This window comes from Amblyomma americanum, chromosome 9, assembly GCF_052857255.1.
Source record: "Amblyomma americanum isolate KBUSLIRL-KWMA chromosome 9, ASM5285725v1, whole genome shotgun sequence".
NCBI lineage: Eukaryota > Metazoa > Arthropoda > Arachnida > Ixodida > Ixodidae > Amblyomma > Amblyomma americanum.
In genome coordinates this window covers 113,158,114-113,173,746 of record NC_135505.1, presented here as the reverse complement: position 1 = coordinate 113,173,746, position 15,633 = coordinate 113,158,114, and the positions used below count along the sequence as shown (strand labels likewise).

The following is a 15,633-nucleotide window of genomic DNA, read 5'->3' as shown; positions in this document are numbered from 1 at the left end:
TGGCAATGACATTGAACTTGGCAACGAACGAATGCATCGAACTTGGCCCAAAATAGGATACAAATGAGCCCTATGCTTCATTCAGAGCTTGTAAAAATAAACTCACCGATTTGCAATTGACAACGTCAACGGGTAAAACATTCCACTTAGCGATGGTATCGGGAAAGAACTAGTATTTAAGAACATCAGTTTTACGTGAAAACGCGGCAACTTTCTTAGAATTCCAGGAGCGTGTAGGGAGGCGATATGTGGCCTCAACTAAAATTTATTCCTCTATTTTTGTTTTATTGTGATAATATAAGTAGAATAAGTAATTTTTTGCGATGACGACGCATGGTCAGCTGTTCAAGTCCTGCGGTTTGCAATAGGGCTGTTGGGTAAATATTCCAACTGTAACAATTAAATATAAACCTGCCTGCTTTGCGTTAGACGTTTTCTATTCTAAGTTTGTTAGTTTTGGTCCAGGGATCCCACACTGCCGCAGCATATTCCAATATTGGGCGAACAAATGTTTTGTAAGCTAAAAGCTTTATTTCTTGTGTGGATTGTGCTAGCGTTCTTCTCAACTAGTGCAGTTGTCTCAGGGCTTTTTTGTTTTCTGTATACGATATGTGCTCGTTCCATCGAAGGTCAGACGTTATCTGAATTCCTAAGTATTTAAAAGCGTTGACAACTGAGAGGTTCATTGGCTGTACGGTACCTAAAAATTAAAGAATTCTTTTTACGTGTCACGCTCATTGCTACCGTCTTATTGGAATTCAAAGTCATTTGCCATGTGGAGCACCGTTTTCCTATTGCAATCAGAGAATCGCTTAAAAGGAGTTGATCTTTAGGGCTATAAATTCCTTGATAAATTATGCAATCGTCTGCGAATAGTCGTATGTTACATGTACGTTTTGAACTACGTCATTAATAAATACTAGAAAGAAAAAAAGGACCCAAGACTGAGCCCTGCGGCATACCGGATTCTACTGGCACAGAATCAGAGAGAACATTAACATGGACATTAACTAATTAACACGCTCGAGTCATACCTCTAAGGCGGAGCTTAAGTGTCCCCTCCGGTTTATTTTAGTGATGAATATGGTAGTGATTAACAGTTATGTGATTTTTTAATGTACCGCCTATGTATAGTTATCCTATCCGACGTGCCTATAACAGTTATAGTTTTGCAGGAAAAAGAAATGACTGATGTCAATAGAGTAAAGTTAACAAAATTTCCTTCCTTTTCAATAAGATTCTAAGAATCTCAGATACATTTGCTTTAATTAAAAGTAAGTTCAAAGTTTGCTCAATTGTGCTGTTGTGAATGCCATCTCCGGCTTTTGTTTGTGCATCTAGAGCAGCAAAAGAGATGTACCCAGTAATATGTATATATCACCTGGATGTATATCACATGACGAATACTATACCCGATGGCACATCTCGGTTTTGCAAGCTCTTTGACACATCTTGGTTTTGTGAGCTCTTGAGCTGCTGTCAAGAGAAGTTGTTTTCCTTTTTTTTTCAGAACCTCCCAATAGTCGATATCGAAACTGCTATTAGGGTGCTTATCGGTTCTGTTTTTGCATGAATTTACTTATTATGAGTGACCAAGTGCTTTCATGACTTCTAAAGCTCGTCATACGTAGCTTACCGCAAGAAAAGTGTCCTCGCATTAAGAACGAAACCAATTTCATTATTCTGCAAGAAATTAATGTGACACTATTCATCGACACCGTTTTAAGAGTCGAGTACGGATCGTATTATTCGTCATTAATTGTAAAGAAAGTATAATAACCAAAAAGGAAAAGTGGCGCGGGCTCGGGTTTTAGGCGGCCCATGCACTGTCAGCTCTGTCATGCTTTACACTGACTACAAAGAAAGTCCAGGATAATCGAGACCGTGGCTTCTCTGTCTTGAATAGATGACGTTGTAAAGGAACGACAGCTACGAACACTCGTGAAATTCTACGCTACGTTTCCCCAGGGCGCTTAAGAAAAGAGCACGATGATTGAGCGGACAGCTTTCGTGAAAGGGACCGCTCCGCCTTGGAGGCCGGAATTTTTAGCGCTGACAAAGCCTTAGGCGAAGTGGAATAACAGACTGCTCGGGATTTTTATCGCTTTGAATATACGAAGCGTACACCGGCACTGGAAGTACATTTTAAGAAAGCTATGCTGCTAACCCGGAACCTTCCTCTCGCGTGCCTGACATGCTTTTGCTTAAGACCCTGAATATAAAGTTTGCAAATTCTAACCCTGAGAGAAAAATGTGAAAACGTTCTTTCCTTGTTTATTTAATTATTTCATATTTTCGTTCTTTTTTCTGGCTCTTTCTTTTTCCTTCTTAGCTAACATTGTTTCTTTCTTTTCTTGTCTTCTTTCCTTTTTCTTCCTGTTCCTTTGCATCTTTATTTCTTGCTTTCTTATTTTAGTTTCTGTTTTCCTCTCCTTCCTTCCTTCCTTCCTTCCTTCCTTCCTTCCTTCCTTCCTTCCTTCCTTCCTTCCTTCTTTCCTTCCTTCCTTCCTTCCTTCCTTTCTTTCTTTCTTTCTTTCTTTCTTCCTTCCTTCCTTCCTTCCTTTCTTCCTTCCTTTCTTCCTTCCTTCCTTCCTTCCTTCCTTCCTTCCTTTCTTCCTTCCTTCCTTCCTTCCTTCCTTCCTTGTTTTCTTTCCTTATTTCTTTCCTGCCTTCCTTCCTTCCTTCCTTCCTTCCTTCCTTCCTTCCTTCCTTCCTTCCTTCCTTCCTTCCTTCCTTCCTTCCTTCCTTCCTTTCTTCCTTCCTTTCTTCCTTCCTTTCTTCCTTTCTTCCTTTCTTTCTTCCTTCCTTCCTTCCTTTCTTCCTTCCTTCCTTCCTTCCTTCCTTCCTTCCTTTCTTCTTTCCTTCCTTTCTTCCTTCCTTCCTTCCTTCCTTTTCTCCTTTCTTTGTCACTTTCCTCCTTTCTTTGTCACTTTCCTCCTTTCTTTGTTTCTGTTTCTTTCTTTCCTTCCTTCCTTCCTTCTTTCTTTCTTTCTTTCTTTCTTTCTTCTTTCCTTCTTGCTTCCTTCCTTTCTTTCTTTTTCTCTCTTTCTCTCTTTCTTTCCTTCTTTAACCATTCATATCTTTACCCCTTCTGTTTTTCTTTTGTTTTAAGGTTTTTAAAGAAATAAATGCCATCTTATTTCTTCGCAGAGAAAGGCCTTGTTCTTAAATCTCGCTGACAATAGCTAACTCAGACAGAAACAGCGGAGGAACGGGACCCATGCATCTGGATTTTCTTGTCAGACGACGAAGGCGCGGAGTGCTGTTCATGGTGCGCCTCAGACTTTTTGCGTTCAGTCATCTAGCTTTACCACAACGCCTTGCACCGTGTCTTATCAGTTGTGTGCAGTGCCAATGAAGCGAGCAGATTTGACTCTTCAACAAGTTTCCGTGCCTATTATTGAAAGAATGGAGCGTTACGTTGGTTTGATGCCAATTCCCCCAGCTTTCGATAGGTTACATGCACTTAAATAAAATCTATGAGTCTTCCGCCTCATCACAGACGATGGAACGTCAACAGAGGTGACCCTCCTCTCACGAGAGCCCAAAGTCACAAGCCCACATGAATCACGTGATAACAAGTGGCATATTCCGTACAGTGCCAGCTGCCCCGGAAACATGGCAGCCATTGGCCTATCTCATCCAGATAACATCCTCATTGATTTGTTGCTGAATGCAGGAGTTTTTTAGTTATGACATACGACACTTCCGTCATTTACCCGAGAAACCCACCCGTATACAACAACAATTATGTGAAACCCGTACGTGAACTGTAGTCCAAATGAGTCCTAATGAACAGCTCATGTGTGGGCCTGGGAAGCCATATTATGTAAGGTTACCTTAAAGACATACCACTTCATCAGGGAGATTAATGTGTAGCGCATTGTAACTAGCTATGCACTCCTAATCGCAACGATAGTAGCTGAGTACCTGCTGTCTTAGAGGCGACGAACGTAGTTCTGCCCGCCCTCTAGCGGACAAAGAATGTAGCTTTGCCTACCGTTTAAGTTGTAATAAATGTGAAGGGTAATAACAAAAACGGCCACTAGAGGTGCTCAGCAATACACTGTTTCAGGATGCGTACCTTTCACGGAATCTGGGCTGACGAGGTGCCCAAACTCCAGCTAACTCAAGCTACGCTCTAAACACGAATGCGCATATATGGCAGTAAAAAAGAGTAAGCTGTCATCAAACGCCTTCGCTTTTATAAATGGGAGTGTGCTAGAGGGCAACTTAGTCCCTTTTTACACCTTTATGTTTAGACTGCAGCTGGCGGTGCACTGCACCCAATTATGTCGAAAGAAACAGTGGTCGCGTGTTTCTTGTATTGTTTGTCCACGCGTGCACTTGCCGCACGTTGGCGTCCGAGCGTTGTTTGCGGAAAGAAAGAGGCTTAGATCCTTGCATGCTTTTCCGGCTTTCTCAAGGTTTCCAGGGCGTTCTGAGTGCAGACGGAACGAGGAGCAGACGAAAGCTGCGCCCCCAGCTGTGAAACGCCCCTCGACCAAACAAACAAACAAACAAACAAACAAACAAACAAACAAACAAACAAACAAACAAACAAACAAACAAACAAACAAACAAACAAACAAAACAAGCAGGCAGACAAAGAAGCAAGCAAGCAAGCAAACAATCTAACAAACAAGCAAGCAGACAAGCAAGGAAGCAAGCAAGCAAGCAAGCAAGCAAGCAAGAAAGCAAGCAAACAAACAAACAAACAATCAAGCAAGGAAGCAAGCAAGCAAACAACCAAGCAAACAAGCAAGCAAAGAAGCAAACAAGCAAACAAACAAGCAAAGTAGCAAACAAACAAGCAAGGGAGAGAGAGAATGAAAAGGAAACGCAGGGAGGTTAACCAGATGTGAGTCTCCGGATTGCAACCCTACACTGGGGATGGGGGATAGGGGTTAGAAAGATGACATAGAGGAAAACGCAAAAAAAGGAACGTGCACACAAGCAAAGAAGCAACCAAGCTAGCAAAAAAGCAGGCAGAAAACAAGTGAGCAAAGAAGCAAACAAACAAGCAAATCCCAAGGGAGAAAAAGGAATTGAAGTTCAAATTACAGAATGCGACTCGTGGCGGATAGCCCGGCTATTTTAGAAACGTCGACAAATAAAAGCTGTATTGCACGCGGACACAGCGGGGTTGCAACAGACCCGGAAGTTCGGAATCCGAACGTCAAATACTGCGTCGCGTATTTGGCAAAATGTTATACGATTTTAAACTTTTTATTTTGTCGTAAAAACTCGGCAGCCTAGCGCACACGCACAAGTCATGCCCATTGAGAAAAAGAAAGAAAAGCTTTGAAGTAAATCATAAAAAAATCAATAAAAGTACGAGATATACGGGAAGAAACAAAGGAGTAGCGAATGGAGTTTCAGATAGCAAACGACCGTGGACTAGGGAAGTCAGAAAGCTTTTATCCGGGACAAGGGGAAGCATTATGCTACTGTCGACACGTGTGCTGAATAGACGAAAGCGACCCTATTGCAAAGGGCGATTTTGCGCACCAATAATAATAAAAAAAAGACTGCTCTTAAAAGCAGCTGACGAACCCAACTCCAATTTGTATATTTATATTTTTTGGGAACATGTGAATGCTTTCATTTATCCTCCGTGAGACTATTTCAATAACTTCTAGTATTTTTACGAAGAAATATAAAGGTTGATGGAAGCATTGTTCTGATCGGCATTTTTGTTTTTGCGTAAAGCTCTCACCAGAAACAAAACTGTGATTCCAGACTGATAATAATGCCGCTTCGTGGAGGAAATTGAGACTGAAATTTCAGGCGGTTCCCTCATTGCGGTCTTTGAAAGAGGCTCTAATAACTCTGCAGCGTTTCTGTTGTGTGCAAGGATTGAAACCTTTGAAATGAAAGCGTCAATACCTTGCAAAATATTTTGTTCAAGGATAATGAAAATGTTATTGGTCAAAGTTGAGGCATTCAGTCCCACTGTGACACTGCAAGCTTAGTGTGTACACACAGACGCGCATGTACTCACGTACACAGTCCTCGCAATAGAGAGCATGGGACAGTTTGCTCACGGGAGTGTAAAATATGCAGTGACTCAAAATTCACTGATGCAGGTTATATGCTCCTCTGCAATAATGTCTCGATCAATGCAGGTGATCAGTCGCCAATCATCAAAGTTTAAATCTAAATTGAAATTGGTTGCTGGGGAAAGCAAATGCCGCAGTATCTGTCTCACATATCGGTGGACACCTGAGCCGCGCCGTAAGAGAAGGGACAAAGGAGGGACTGAGAGAAGAAAGAGAGAAAGAGGTGCCTTGGTGGAGGGCTCCAGATTAATTTCGACCACCTGGGGATGTTTAACGTGCACTGACATCGCACAGCACACGGGCGCCTTTTGCGTTTCGCCCGGGTACTCCGAATCAGTAGCCGAGCACTCTAACCACTCAGCCACCGCGGCGCGTCATCAAAGTTATCTAAATTATTATTGCAGCCATTTGTTATTAGGTGTGCCATACAATTAGTAGGGTTCACATGCGATGTTTTGCTACTTTATTACTTTGATGCCATCAAGAACACCAAATTTTTTTTTTCATGAGCGCACATACGGACTTCCACAAAACGTAGGCCTGATGGTACACTGTAGTATGGACACCTTTCTTTCTTGTGAAAGAGAGGGTTTGAGCGACTTACTAGAGTCCTTACAGGCGCTGCGTTCTCACTGAGCATCAAGTACTTGGCAAGGCTGAGGTACACCAGGCACATCTAGATTATGACTACGTAAGTTATGCTTAGCTGTATCACCAGCTTCACAACTGAATCTCAACATGTACAGTATTCAACAAACACTTTGCTATGTAGTATTCATCAAAAATATAATTGAGATTTGTTGAATAACTTCAGTGAATGATAAATTAGCATTGAAAAACCGTTGAGCTGACAAAACCTTAGAAGAATATAAACGGAGATTCAATTTTAATTTTTGTAAGAGAAGGACCGCACCTAAAGCCAGATGCTTGTTAATCATCTATATATGAGCGCGCTTATTTTCATTATGTAACGAGCCTAGAATAATAACGTTGAAATATGTAAAACGTAATGAAGAATGTATGAAATTGCGCATTTTACGAATGCGCAAGAACTTCTATTTGCTTATGGACCCTGGTGGAGTGAATTGGCTATTCTGTGGGATCAGGTTTGACACTGCTGTATTATTTGTTTTCGTTTACATACTTGCCGGTCAATTTCTCTTTATGCTGGCGAAATAAATTTTTATATCTCCGTAATTAGTAGTTCAAGTAAAATCTCGCTTGCATGGGTCAGTTTATTTGTCACTGGTTGTTAGCCGAAAACCAAATACGCAAACCTTATGACAGCCGCCACTTGTAAGAGAGAAGACAAAAATTCACAGACGGGCAATACGATCAATGTGACAGAGTATGCGTAAGCATTAGTGCCCAACCGGACGGAGCGACCGGTATCGTGTGAGCAGACGGCGCGATCCACTCCATCAACCACCTAGAGACACGTCGCACTCCCTCTGCACTCGCCCCACTCCTCGACTCTGATTGGCGACCTCGGAGCCACTCTCTCTACCCCTCGCCTCCCACTCTGTCTTCCTATTCCCTCTCCCACCATCTCTTTCCTATAAGTGGAAAGTGGGTTTCACTCTCTCCACATTGCCTTTTGCCAACCGAGGCTTCACATGCCAACGCTCGTCACTTATTGTGATAGTGGGGGTTAGAATGCTAACGCATTAAAAAAAACGATGACCCTGCTTATTCTTCGGATAACTTGAACTAGGCATCGGTGTTAACGTGATAAGCTTCTTCAGGCGTGCATAATCTGCATGAATCAATGGAATTTCTGTCGCCAATATCTCTGGCCGTGACCTCACATTTGTGCTCACATCAGGGCACGGGGTCACTGTGGGCGCAGTAACAGCCGTGTCACTTGAAAATGAATGGTCCTGGATAAAGTGCAAGGAGGCGTTTACATGATGTACTTAAAAGCGAGACATTTCCTCTGATTTCTGCTGACGTACAAAGACTGCAACGTCCGGAATGGTTGGTCGTGTTTGGGAAGTTCGCTGATGCTCAATAAAACACTGGAAAGAGCCCAAAGAATGTTTCCAACGCCACCCGGACAAAGGCCGCGGACTCATTCCTTCGCTCGTTGAATAACGCACCTCTCGCGCTATGCAAATGGGCTTTGCAGCGTTCCTGCTTCAGTCGGTGACGGCCGCCTTGCCACCACGTCGTCTCTTTTTGCAGTCAGAATAGAGAGCCCGCTTTGGCCTAAATTGTATCTACTCGCGCTGCTAGCTCTCCTATCCACTTTCCAACAAGACAGCTCTTCTTGTAGACCCTCCCGCGAGAGCCTTTTGAGGGTCGCGTCACTCCTTCTACAAGGAGCCCGACGCGACGTGCCTCTATCCAGACCTCTACGTGATCGGCTTATGGCGACGACGAGGACTTCGGAGGAAATCGTTTCTGGGCTCCTCTGCATCGCGCGCGGAAGTCTGGTCACGGAGCTACACTGTTCGATTCCCGGGTGCCTCGACCCTAAAGGATAGTCGATGCGCTGAGGAGACCCGTCGGCGCTTTTTCTTTATTGCTTCAGTAGGGCGGTCTTTGTGAGATGAGGTGGACTCGAGGAGGATGGAGGTAGATTGACCTTAATCTTGCAGTGACTGCGCAGGCTCCTTCGCGAGCGCTTTGAGGGCTTAAGGACGTACGGGGACCGCGAGGGTATCGCTGCGCACGTTGTTCGTGAGCTTGTGAATGCTACGGGAAAAGGGGTTGAAGTAATAATGTTAAAAAGCGAACCGCCAGAGAAAGCGCGATAAAAAGATAACACGCAAGAAACAATTTCAAGAAACTTTCGGACAGCGGTACAGCTGTCTCTGCCGCTACCAGAAATGTGATAGCGGCAGCTCTCTCTCTCACGTGGGGTGTGGAGTCCCAAGTCTGGTCACGTGACCGCAGATGGAAGATTGGGGATAGCGTCTGCTGCGTTGGCCACGTGGTCTAACAGACTTTGAGCCCATCTCGTCCATATATTATCTTGGAGGGCAGCACATGAATGTTGCTGTTCAGAATTACCACACAGTACGTCGACAATGACCCCACCAGAATTCCACGCGAATGTCTCTCTAACTCGGTGAAAAATGCCCCCCACTCCTCACCAATTGTTGTTTGCAGCAACTCTTCAGGAAGATGCGCTCTGCTGGAGTTTTCATGTCAGCAAGACTGCTAGGTCGGGCTGAAATGATGAGTGCAGAACTTGCTTGCGCTGAGGCGCCAGTACCAATTATCGACTGGCTCGGCACCACAATTAGCAACTCGCACAACCATAAAACCAGTGACAGGGAAAGCCACAGTAAAGTTAACAGTCATAGTCAGTGTGGTTTGCGCTTTTAAGAATGTCCTCCGAGATGACAGACGGGATGCGCACTCCTGCGGCAGCTTCCATAGAGTGCACGCGGTCTGGCGCGTTTCAGCTGCTCAGTCTTCAATTTCAATGAGGCGAAGTAACGTGACTTACTTCTCTCCCAGCATACATACATCCTCGAGAAAGAACGCAAGGAAAAAAAATACGGTACGCCGCTTGGAGACGGCACTGCGCACATGGTATCAAGCAGCCAACATAGCGCGAGAGCACAAGGCCAAGGTGGGCACAGAATTTCATCAACAGGGAGGAACTCACAAACATGTGATTAGGACTGTGCACAGTTGATTTGACTGCCGATGACGTGAAGCAATACTTTCAGAGGTTTCTTGAAAGGGTATTGAAGCACTACAGCGCCATCCTTAAGGACATTAAGCGGTGTTAAGTTTATGATACTGACTCATCGTCATCATCATCATCAGACTGACTACGCCCACTGCAGAGAAAAGGCCTCTCCCATGCCTCTCCAATTAACCACGTCCTTTGCCAGCTGTGGCCTCCGTATCCCCGCAAACTTGCTAATCTCATCCGCCCACCTAACCTTCTGCCGCCCCCTGCTACGCTTGCCTTCTCTTGGAACCTACTCCGTTAGCCTAAAGCACCAGCGGTTATTTTGCCTGCGCAGTACATCCCCTTCCCGAGCCCATTTCTTCCTCTTGATTTCGATCAGGATGTCATTAATCCGCTTTTTATCCCTCACATACTCTGCCCTCTTCCGGTCTGTTAACGTTACACCTGTTGTTCTGATTAGGTACAACAATTCTGACGCATGATAAAAGATGGGATATTAAGAGTCATAATAAGCATTTGGAGCAGTGCAGCGTTATTACATGATCCACGTATTTCAAACATAGAGCTGATCCAAAAGTAAAACTGAGCTCGCGAACGGTAGACAAACTGCTTCCCTGCGCACTCTATCGGCGGAATAGCCTGCGCATGGCGAGGGTCCGGCGGACCCATCCTGCAGTTTTGATGCTCGCCTAACCGCCGGCACAGGCGAAGCCGTGCTTCTTCCATTAGTGCTCGCGAACGGAGCTTCCAATGCTTCATTCAAGGATTTATCGTTGGCCCGTATCTTGCCGAGAGAGTTGTTCTTGGCAGCCCGCGCGTTCGGGTTCGTTCGTGACGAATGCGACCACTTTGAGAGTGCTGGCTCGAGCGCCTGCAGTGGTTCGCACTTGGCTTCGCGGTTATTCTGCAGCCACCGAATCACGATGCAGCGGCGATAAATCACTGCATGAAGCATTAAACGCGGACGTGATGAACACTGATGGAAGCAGCGCCGCTGTTCCAGTGCCGGCGGCGTATACATTTCCGCTGTTGGAGTGCGCTATAAAGTAGGTTTGCATGCCACCGCTCATGTACTTCGTTTTAGTTTCCGCGCCCCTATATTACATAGTAGCCGGAACACATGACGGAAGCGAACAGCCACCGAAACCAAGGAGCATGGGGGATGTCTTTCTGAAGCGAAAGCTTCGCTACGCTAGGTTTTCAAGAGGGCAGCGTCCGTGCAGTCACGTGACGGGTGTCACGTGGCAGGTCATGTGACCTACTGACGTCATCACAATCTGCCCACTGTGGCAGGTGGCAACTGCCCCATCGGGCATTTCTTCGACGCTTTACAGACAACCCGTTCGGCAGTGTGTGTGGCGTTTGTGAACGCAGCCACGTAAAGGAAGCTTTGGCTTCTCACCAGGGTTAACGAAAGTTTAAACCGCAGGTTAACGAAAGTTTAAACCGCAGCTAATTTTTATGTTGTAGTTTTTCATCAATGGGAAATCAATAAGCGGAAGAAAAGACAACCACATGCCGCCGGTGGGATCCGAAACCACGACCTCCGTATTTAGCGTCCGGTGCTCTACCTACTGAGCTACGGCGACGGCTGTCGAATCCGCTGCTTTCGGAGGTATTTATGCACAGTGTAAATAAGCATTGGATGGATGGATGGATGGATGGATGCACAGACGGACGGACAGACGGACGGATGGATGGACGGACGGATGGATGGACGGACGGACGGATGGATGGATGGACGGATGGACGGATGGATGGATGGATGGATGGATGGATGGATGGATGGATGGATGGATGGATGGATGGATGGATGGATGGATGGATGGATGGATGGATGGATGGATGCGGCTGAACCCTTTAAATCGGGTGGTGGTTCAAGCCACCTAGCCGTGACTTGTGAAATTCTACTCTTCTCTTGATTTTAGCCACCAATCAGATAACCTTCGCTTGGTTACTTCTACCCGCTTAAAATCTACTTTCCCTTCACTGTCCTTAAACCCCAATGCCTTGGGTAAATCAGTCCCGCTGCTTTCCACTGCGGGGTGAAGCCCTTTACAGAAAAGTATCAAGTGTTCAGCCGTTTCCTCCTCCTCTCCGCACGCCACGCAGAATGTGTATAAGCATTGAGAGCTTTCACCAGCGCCACCCTCGTCCATAGTGGCGGGCGTAGTACGCCCTGTATTACCCGCTAGTGCCACGTAGAAACGTGAAAGAAAAAGAGGTGCTCGTTATGGCACCCATTTTTTTCCGTAAAGTGTGACGTAACGAGCACCTCTTTTTCCTTCACTTGTATGCTTAATAGTAGCCGGAAGGCATACAACAGCTTAAGCAAGACAACAATGAAATAAATTATACAGTACATAAGACTACCTACGTGCTGTGAATGTGAAAGCGTTTGTGCGTCATCGTGGGCTACTAGTTAATCATATATATTACTGGCTAATACTAGTTAGTAAGTAGCATTAATGTATGAAACGCCTGGAGGTTAAAGGCCTTAGGGTGGAGGCATTTAGGATAGACCATACGATATGGACGTACACATCAAGCGTTCCTTTATCCGAGCCAATACGTCACTTCCGGTTTAGCTAATGACACTTCCCGTCTGATCAGGTCACTTTCGGTTTCACTTCCGGCCTCATGGTATAACTTCTGGTTTCACGACTTCTCTTCCGGTTCTGGAACCATGGTGACGTCACGCTGAATTGTCGCGGCCTGGGTTTGAAGCCAAATTGGGAAGAAATTTTATTTTTTTTCTTGATGTAGGCACTTCCGATCACGTCATAATGTTATGTTGGGATTTCGGTCCGTTTGAGATGGATGGTCCGTAAATTGCGGTTTTTTTAGAATGATTAGCCATATAATGCTTTCGCATTAGTAATGTAATTACCTGTTATGTGAATACCACTGCATGTGGACTGTAAGCCTGATTGCATGCTTGTACGCAAGGACTAATTTGTCTTTGAGCTTTCTGGTGGTAGTTCTACAAATAATAATGTAATATATGAAGGATGGTGACAAAAAAGCGTTGTACATTAACTGTCTAATATTAGTCGGTAGATTCAGTCAGTTGCGACACAAAACATTATTTACTTCATTCGGTTTTACCGAATTATAACCCAGGGATATTTTCACTTGCCTCTTCAATTTTGTTTTAACTAAGTAAAGGCTCCTCTCTGCGATACTGCATTTGCTTTTGTTGTGTTATTCTTTGAACAGATTTCGGAAAACTTTTAAGAAATAGTTGTAATGTGAGGCAGTGCGTCCCAGATTTATTGAAGACAGTTTGCAGCGTGATGAGTTGCGGCGGCCCGCGGACAACTCGCCGACACTACCCGAGCGACTTAGTCCAACTATTCTGCGCTTGCCTGACACCACTTCATTTCAAAAGATAACTCATGTGGTGGCCCTACAGCAGAAATTCATTTTCAAATTTCATTAAGTAATCTGCAGTTTTTAAGGGGGTAAGTATTGTTAGACCATCACCAAACGCAAAAACGCAATAACGTTTTTTTAAACGGCAAATCAAAATATAGCATCTAAGCTGAGTAGGAATTGAAGTGGCCCTGAAATGCTGCCCTGTGGAACACCGGAGTTGATATCCTCGGTATCTGAAGGGAGCACCGTAAGGGTCAAAAAATTATTTGCGGTGCTTCAGATCTAGCTCTATTTAAAAGAATACTATCACCTTTAATGTCATAAGGATTTCACATTTTTAATAAAAGATTCTGTTTTATTTAACCGAATGCTTGTGTAAAATTTGGTATATGCATACCGAAAAGAGGCGTTTCTTTAAATGATTTCATTAATATTTCTTTGTAGCGATAGCTAGATTACGGCAGCATTTCGAGCCTTCAGCGTGGCGGTGCCGCCACCTTGTGGCTGCGCCGCCAGGCTGTCACATGGTTGGTCACGTGGAGCGGAGCAGCTGACGGCGGCGCGGCGCCGTGGCTGATCATCTGGTCCGTCACGTGGTTGGTCACGTGACCAAGTTCCGCTCGGCCAGCTGTAGCTATCGCGTCACTCCAGGCTTAACCAAAGCTAAGCCACCGCCAATTTTTTGTTTGACCACTGCCATCTCAGTAGACCTGGTTTGCCTGAAACTGCTGTGGAGCAAGCCTCGCCCAAGTATTCTCTTTTTGTACAAACCGGACGGCACAAAGGAAAAGTGTCCGTAAAAGAGGCTGTGACAAGTGCCTGAGAAAAAGGCCAGGAGGGCAGTTCATCAAGAGCGTTTGTAAACACGTAAACACCTTAATGACTCGTCTGAAAGACGTTGTTTAGTAAACAAAGCGTGCTGCATTTTTCACTCAAGTCAACAGCAGACGACGCCACGTCCTACGAGTCATCCGCAGCCGTAGGAGGTTCTGTAGCATCCAAGCAATCTGGGAAGCATTAATTGCACAAAATGGAAGGCCTAAGACTGTTAAGGAAAACGAATGCAGAACTTAGCGACGGCTTTTTAGCAAGCAAGGAGTACCCCGAAGGGTACTGCGAAAATTCAACTCTAGTTAGCGGTAGCAAGACACTTGAATGGAGGGTACTCTTGTCCGTTCAGATAATTTCTTCACACAAGAGTTCATTAGCGAAAAGCGGCAACGCTTGTGAGTTGCTTGTTGCAGTTATTTTTGCGTTGATGTCCTTGTCCGTTAAACAGAAAAATAGACACCAAATTTCTGCTTGCGTGTTTTCTACCTTCAAACGACGTGCTAGGCATTGGTATACACGAAGCCCCTCGTGGTATTCGCCTGCAACCGCGGAATAATTTATAATTGACTTTCTTCTTGACGCTATTTCGGTTTCATCAATCGAACGATGTCTGTGACGTGTAGTTGATGTTTAGGTGAGGTGAGGCACGGAAAAGCGTCAATATAACTCCTAATACGTAATTTGTTGTGAATCTAGCTATTGAAGCAGGCTGGTTTTGAGTTTCGAAGTGAGTTAAAAAAGTTATCAGCGTTTTTATTGCTGTTTTTTTTTGTGTGACGTCACCTAAACATGAACTACACGTCACAGCCATCGTTCGGTTGATCAAACCGAAACCGAAACAGCATGAAGAGAGAAATTAATTTATAAGTTATTTATCGGCTGAAGGCCAAAACCACGCTTTGATCTATGTATTCTAATGTTTAAAGCATCATTTGAAAGAAGAACACACGCAATAAAATTAGGTGTCTACAGTCCTTTAAGGCGTTTTGAGCCTTCGTGATAGATCTTGCCTCAGCGGTACACAAGACAATATCTGCGGCAAGCTGCGAGTGGCTGCTTTTATTTCTATTCTTGCAAAATTTAACAAAGGTGTAATTAATGAAGATTAAATAAGCCACAAAATATATTGCTTACTGAATTAAAAATATTCCGAAGGCGTTTTGTTGTTTCGCTGTCTCCGGGCAAGCCTCCCTGTATCGTAGCCTAAGAAAATTTATTCCTCGTAAAATATGAAGTTCGGCTGTTAAATTTAGATGCCATTAAAGAGTATCATCAACATCATTTTTACGAAGATTCCGCTAAAAGTACGGAGTACCGTTCATACCGAACAGTTCTGGATAAAAGCATTTTTTAGTGGGAAAACGTTCATGAGCGCAATTCCTTCATATAATGTAACATTTCACTATAACAATCAATATATTTGCAGATCACCTGATGGTGGTCTTAAATTTTTTTCTATTAACGTTTTTGCTACCGTCAAAAGTGAGCCTTAATGACTTTCTGTTTCAGCCTTAACTGTTCGATGCGATCGATGGAAACACTTTGAAAGAAAAAATTTGCAACATATCAGCAGAATGGACACCATTACCTTCCATATTTCTATGACGGTATCTTACAATTTACCAATTTTCAAAATTTTTGCCTGAGAACGTTGGACATGTTATTGCTGGTGGTGACTTGGACCAGTGGTTTAACTAACGGCTGCGAACA

The 15,633-nt window shown here is 44.4% G+C and overlaps 1 protein-coding gene across 1 annotated transcript in view; it reads left to right on the top strand.

The window, feature by feature from the left end:
- The window catches only part of LOC144104110 (neuropeptides capa receptor-like), a 297,938-nt gene that overhangs the window by 74,172 nt on the left and 208,133 nt on the right, over positions 1–15,633 (top strand). The gene's annotated exons all lie outside the window — the stretch shown is intronic.